The sequence below is a fragment of the Agelaius phoeniceus genome, chromosome 14 (genome assembly GCF_051311805.1).
Source record: "Agelaius phoeniceus isolate bAgePho1 chromosome 14, bAgePho1.hap1, whole genome shotgun sequence".
NCBI lineage: Eukaryota > Metazoa > Chordata > Aves > Passeriformes > Icteridae > Agelaius > Agelaius phoeniceus.
In genome coordinates this window covers 14,014,654-14,021,875 of record NC_135278.1, presented here as the reverse complement: position 1 = coordinate 14,021,875, position 7,222 = coordinate 14,014,654, and positions in this window count along the sequence as shown.

Genomic DNA, 7,222 nt, shown 5'->3' with positions numbered 1-7,222 from the left:
GAGACCTTGTTCCCTGACACAGGAGAGCTGTGAGAAGTGGCTGGGATGGAGAGGAAGGCACACCTAAAATCCAGAGACCTGCCCGAAGGATGTTTTGTTTGTTTGAACCTGTCCTAACACAAGGGTTGAAGCCTGAGCAATGAAACTACCATTAAGGTATTTTTCTTTTTTCTTGTTGGAAATTGCTGTTTTCTGAGCTCAGCTTGACTCACTGGATGGTGTGTTCTGATGGAGTTGCTGACTGAGTAAGAAAATAAAGTTCTTAAATACAAGCACAGCTCAGCACCAGCTGCAGAGACGCTTTGAGAGCTGCAGCACCAACCCTTTGCTGTATGAGCAGGATCCCTGCTGCCACACGAGGGGGACACCAGTGTTTATCAGCCACTGTCACATGGACACCGTAAAGCCCAGGCTGACCTCCTTCCACTCCTCCCACACCTCCACTGACTGCAGCACAGCCCTTCCCACCCTCAAGGAGCCACCTGAGGTCCTCAGCAATTCCTTTGAGCAGCAAAGCAGAACAAAGAGCAGGGCCATGGAAGTTACAACAACGAGATTCCTTTCTTTGCTCTACAGCAAGGAATAGTGAGAGGTACATTTTCTCCAAGGGAACCTTTTCTGCTCCCCTCATTCAACATCAGCAAGATACCCGAGTGACCCGAAAGATTCTATGTGGGATATTTCAGTGGAAACTCTACCAAAATTAATGTGACTGATGGCAGCCACGTTGCCCTGCTGGTTTCTCAAAATTAAATGGTCTCTGGGAACACAGGAGAGGACAGATGTCCACATTGCAACATGCATGTGCAGCAAACTCCCAGGGCTACACAGGAGTAAAAGGACTTCTGGGAGATGGGCTGTGCATGGGAAGTGCTCTTGCTCTTAGTCTGGCAGCTTATTTTAGCCAACAACTTAAGTTAACACAGCCTCAGTTTTTGCAGTCACTCCTTAGATGATGGCGTGAAGCAAGAAACCAAGGGAACCCTGCAGCAGGACTTCAGCCTGGGATACCTGCACTGGAAGCTCATTTGCACACACCTTTCACTGGAGCCTGAGGGAGGGCTGGACTCCTCCAGATGCAGGAGGTTGGTGCTGGCAGGTCCTCCCATTAGGGAAGGGCAATTGAGGGAGGAGAGCTGTGGTTGCTCTGTGAACAACCCCTCAGTTGTTCCAGAGGAGTGAACAGGTTCATCTGCTCCCACCAGGCACCTGAGTGCAGGAGCTGCCTGCAAACTGCAGAAGCATTTCTAAAAAGCTGTAAAACACTTGTTGTGTCGTGTATCTGAAGTGTCTGCACAGCCACACACAGCTGAGCCAGGTGCAAGGATTGCTTAAAAAAACCCCCCAAACCCGGAGCCTGTTGACACCAACAGTGGCAAAGGGGCCAAGAGGCGTGAGGACAGAAACTGAGAGCAGGCAGGAGGCAGTGGCAAGGCTGTTGGAGTACCAGGGGAGGAGGAAGAGGAAGAGCAGCCAGATCAGGTAACTCGCTGACACGACACAAGGGCTGCACACGCCAGGGCTGGCGGGTCCAGCTGGCTCTGCCTCAATGAGCATCAGGTGTCAGGGCTCACATGCCAAGGCCCCTGCCTCCCATGCCGATCCTGGCAGCCGTTCAAGTATCTCAGAAATCTTCTCTGGGCAGATTACAAGGGAAGATGAGACACAAACACCAGGCCAGGAGGGAGCTGCACTTCAGGACTCCCCTCACCTTTGCAAGTCTTGAGTTGTGTGGTACGAGGCGGCAAGATTGTAATTCAGATCCTCAAATAAGAAGTGCTGTTCTAGGAGCAAAACCTCATCTGAATCTGGATTTGTGTTAAGGGTGCAAGACTGGATGAGGTGCCTGGTAAGGACAGAGTCCAATAGTTCAGTTGAAGAATGCTTTTAAAACTCAGTTTATATTTAAAAGGGAAAATAAATGAATTTTTAGAGTCCCAAGCTAAACGACCAGGCAGCAAGAGCTAGAATTCTTGCTGCTACCCATCCAGAACTGCTTGAACTAGTAGAAGACACCTTCAGAAATCTATCCTCAAAAAGTCCCATGAAACAGGGGTGGGAAGGGGTAGAACTGCTCTCAAAGCAGTTCCCATAGCACTGAGAGAAAACAACCTTTTTTCTGGGACAGAGAAAACAGAGCCTAACCTGAACCCTCCCTCCAGACAGCTAGAAAGCTGAAGGTTCCAGAAGAGGAAATAGGCTTGATGTTTTTTAAAGCTGTCTGACCTGACTTAGTGAAGATGTTTGCAGAACAGAGCACGTGTACCTGTGGCTGCAGAAATGTAAGATATCATAAAGTGCTCAACAGAGATGACAATAGGAGAATTTTGCTCCACATAACACTTTTTTTGCCTAACCTCTGTTCTTATCTCTCAAATGAAATCCATTCCTCAAATTGTAAATCTGTGCTATCTGATGGGCTAATACAAGTTTTACACAGTGATAGCATCAAGAGTTTTTAAATTTACTAAGGCTTATCAAAGTCTCAGGTTGCTTGGTTTCTTCAGAGCCTGGAAAAGTTTTCCAAAACTCAGTTCCCTGCTGGTGTAAATATTGTTTGGCAGCATCAGAAAGGCTTTCCAAGGGGAAGTGAGACAGACTGGAGCTCCTGTCTCTTTGAACTCCAGCCAAATGCATCTTGAATTACAAACTTGGACTGGTGTGGTCCTGCTCTTGATGAGAGTTTAAAGAGAATGTAGAACACAATGACACTGATCTTCTGTTTAATTGCCACACAAACCAGATAATTGGATACAGAGAATTAAAATAAAAACTGAGTATTTGATAATACAAAGTTGAGAGGGAAAAATTCAGCTATGCAAAATTACTGTGTTATCAGTGATTCTTGATCATTTTCATAGCTGAAAATGACCCAGAGATTTAATTAGTCTTGGAAAATGTTCTTCCTATAAAATCATGATAAAGGAAAATGTGAATCTTGTTATGCCTAAACAATCAGCAACTATTGAAATGAAGAAAGATTGATACTGAAACTGAAACATCGGTCTTCATAGTCAAAATGTACAGAAGAATGTGACATGATTTATTTTAGGGCAAAATGTTGGCACTAATAAGCAGTAAAAACACTGGAAAATATGGCAAATTCAAACAGCTCATAGACTTCAATGCCTAAATGAATCACTGCTGTTATTCAATCCAATTGCCCAGAGTCTTGTGTTTATTCTTTTTAAAGTAGTCTTTTTTAAGGAACCAACTTTCCAATTTCACATCACCACAGTGGGATTTAAGGATGTTTAGTTAACAGCAATTTGGAGAATTTTAAAACCTTCTGCAGCCCAGCTACTGCACTTTTCACTCTGCAGGACAGCACTTTTTGGACACATCACCTGAGCATTTCAGCTTTAGATCAGAGGCCTCCTCCCTGCTTTGAACTTTGCAGACTCCAGGGATTGACAGCACCAGTCTCAACCATGGTTCAGGTTAAAAAAACTCCTGACCTTAGATCCTGAATAAGCTACCTGCACAGTGGAAGAAGCTGAAATTGAGACAACACAGCAGGGAATATTAAGATTAAAAGCATTGCTAACTGTGCTTAACTTCAGTGACTTTCTGTTTTGGTGAGGTATTTGGGCTTAAAACTCTCAGGCAGCTGCGTGGCTGCCTGCCAGAAGGAAGTTCACAGCAAAGCTGTTTGCACAGACAGCATCAACCTATTTTTAGTGGATGGTTTGGGAGGGAGTTTCTCCCTCCCCCTGTCCCAAGCCTCTGAAATGCTCTTCACTGGCAGGCAGAGCCTGATGGGAGTCTTTGCACAGGAATATGGAATTTCTTTTGGCCAGCAGAGTAAATTTGGGTCTTGCATTTGTGCCAAGCAACCTGCATGTCTGCCCAGGGTATGAAAAGCTGGGCAGCACCAGCCCTGGTTGCTTTCTTCTCAGCTGGAATGTTGTTTTAGGAAAAATAAAAGCAGAGAACCCAGTTTAAACAAAGTAAGATACCATCTCTGGCAAAAATACAGATAAAGGTTTAAGATTCCTGCCACAGTAATTGGGTAAGAGAGCAGCCACTCCAAACTCTGTATCATCCCAGTGCACATACACACACAATCAAGAAGTGGTTTGTGTGCACTAATCCTACATTCACATTAAGTACTGCTGTCACTTTGCTTATTCTTGCACAACAAAAATGTACATTTAAGGTGTGGGATGCATTCACTGTGAAAGCTGAAGTACTCCCAAAAATTTGTTATGGAAGCATGGAGAGTGCCTTGCACTGGGCGGTGTCAGGGAGTTTGTACGAACTCTGCAGACATGGGCCACACTGCAGTGTGCCCACAGATGGTATTACCACAATTCCTTTTTAAAGAAGGGATGGAAAAGGAAACACATGGCTGTGAGCTATGGCTGTGCTGCAGAGCTTTGCCAGTGCAGTGTTTGCTCTGGAGCAGCTCTGACCCCACCCAGGCCTGGGTGCAAGTCACAGGGCAGTGCATGAACTGGGAGCTCTGCACAGCCCTAATCCCCTGCACTCCAACCCCCATCTGTGCCAGCCCTGTACCATGCCCACAGACTCCTCCTTTAAAATCTAAAATTCCAGAGATGCCACAGCCTACCCAGGAAAGGTATTCCAGAGTTTTGCTGTTCCTGCTGTCAAGGCCCATTTGGATGTCTCAGCTCAGTATCTCCTGCTGTAATAGAATTGCTTCCTTCTCCTACCCACAGCAGTGGGAAAAAGCCTTTATTTCCTTCTTTGCACCTACCTCTAACTGATTTGAAAACGTCTCTCCCATCACCTTGAAACCAGCCCAGTCATCCATCCTGTCACCCCTCTCACTGCTTTTCTCCAGCCATCTCCAGCTGATCCCTGTTTTGCAGGAAGTGCAGTGCCCACAGCTCGATACCGTGCTCTGAGAAAGGCTTTCTGCTACCCCGTGAGGAAGAGGGACCACGCCATGTATGCCACAGATTACATTCTGTTCATACATTCCATAACAACACTGGGGTTTTTTTCAGGAACAGGATGCTGTTGAATCCTGTTCAGCTGGTGACTGGCTGTAACCCCAGGAAAACTCTTCTGTGCAACTGCTATCGTAGCAGCCTGTCCTGTCCCATCCTGTATTTGTTCAGCTGATTGCAGCTTCTGCTGAAGTCTACAAACACACATTTGTCAAATCCATTGCTGGACTTACTGCATCACATGCTAACTCTTCTGAATTTGTCAAGTTGACTTTCAGTTGTATTTGTCTTCTGCTCAGTCAGTAGTTAGCTCAAGTCTGCTGCTCGCTACAATTTAATCAGCATATGCCATCCAAGTTGTTAATGAAAATACCAAGTAATCTCAAATCAGAGAAGAGCTGCAGAGAATCCCCCTCAATACATCCCTGCAGTGTGAATTTTTAATAATTACTCTGATAAGGTTTTGCAAACAATTTTTATCACCTCACTTTTTAAATTGGTGTCAGACTACATTTCCCTGCTATCTTACATAAAGTCATTAGAGTCAGTTAAAATAAAGCTGTGCTCACTGCTTCTCCTCTGCTCAAGGAGCTTGTTAACTTGGTGCAGATTAACAAAATTTGATCTTTCTTTTAGACACTCACTGATAAGCTTCCCTTTTCCATTAATTTTCCAGTTTAAACTATTGACCCTGAGTTCTGAGCAGGCAGAAGGAAGCAGAGACAAGCTGAGCCTTCAGAGTTTACAGCAACCCCTTTGTCTCTAATGCTGGGAAGTAATTTACCATATGGGGTGTCTCACTTAGGCACAAGGACACCTACAGTTGTTGTACTTGTGCTGCAATCCCTTACACAGGACAGAGTAGGCAGAGCTTGTCCAAGTGAGGACCTGAGAGCCCTCACAGCATTCACTGCTCTGCTCTAACACAACACAGGGACAATGAAAGTCTTTTCCTCCTGTGCCTATGCCCCTCCACCCCCTCCACTGCTAGAAGTGTCCAGCCATACCAGTGAGAAATCACATCCATGAAACAGAGAATGTTATTCCACAATATCCTACACTTCCCTCAGGTGATTCAATTAAACCACAAAAAAATTCCAGCAAATAAAGTAAATATGCATCCAGTAATAATTTCCATGGCATCAGAAGCCATGTGATGAAACTATTCCAAACATCAACTTTGGTAACAGAAATCTTGAATAGCCTTTTTAAGAAACCTTTGCAAAGATGGCTGTGGATCACAGCATCAATAATTCCACTCTGGGGTTGTCCTGTGCAGGGCCAGGAGCTGGACTCAATGATCCTTGTAGGTCCTGTCCAACCCAGGATATTCTATGATTCTATGACTTTATCAATAAGACCTGATCATTTGGCAACTCTTAATTGAACATATTGCTCAACAATTTTTTTCTGTGCAGAAAGGATATACTTGTTTTCAGGTCCCAGTAATTACCTACCATGCTCATTAAATCAACTCCTTGCTTAAGGTGATGACATAATAATGAAGTCTTCATCAATACAGCAATAGTGCCCTTTCTTCTATGGAGTTTTCCCAGCACATTTGTAGATACTTTAAAATTGCTGACAGGTATCAGTGTTTTGCTCTAGGCAGTTACATGTTTGGACAAATCCAGTGATTTCCAAGCAATCCTTTGCTCTGTTAATCTCTTATGCTACATTTCTGTGGTTCCAGAGTGCATCCTGGATGCAGCTGCATGTCTGCAGTGTGCTTCACTTGCACTGCCATGGAACCCAGGGGGTAACTCAGCCCCACACAGCCGCTCACTCACTGCTCCTCCCAGCAGGATGGGGGAGAGAACTGCAAGAGTTAAAGGGAGAAAACACATGGGTTGAGATAAGGACAGTTTAATAGGGCAGAAAAAGATGAAAATAAGAATGGTGATCATGATGATGATGATAGTGATAAAAAACTAGAATATACGAATCAGGTGATGCACAATCCAACTCTCCCACGTGCTGACAGATGCTTGGCCAGTTTCCAAGCAGCAGCCCCAGCCAGCTTTCCCCCAGTTTATGACACCATATGGTAGGGAATATCCCTCTGGGCCAGCTCTCCTGGCTCTGTGCCTTCCCAACTTCTTGTGTCCTTTAGCCACGAGAAGCTGAAAAGTCCTTGACTTAGTATAAACACTACTTAGCAACTATTAAACCATCAGTGTGTTATCAAGTGTATTCTTACACCAAATCCAAAACACAGCACTGTGCCAGCTACTAGAAGAAAATGAACCTTATCCCAGCTGAAACCAAGACATACTCTGCATTCCCTTGGTCTCTTAGTCTAAATT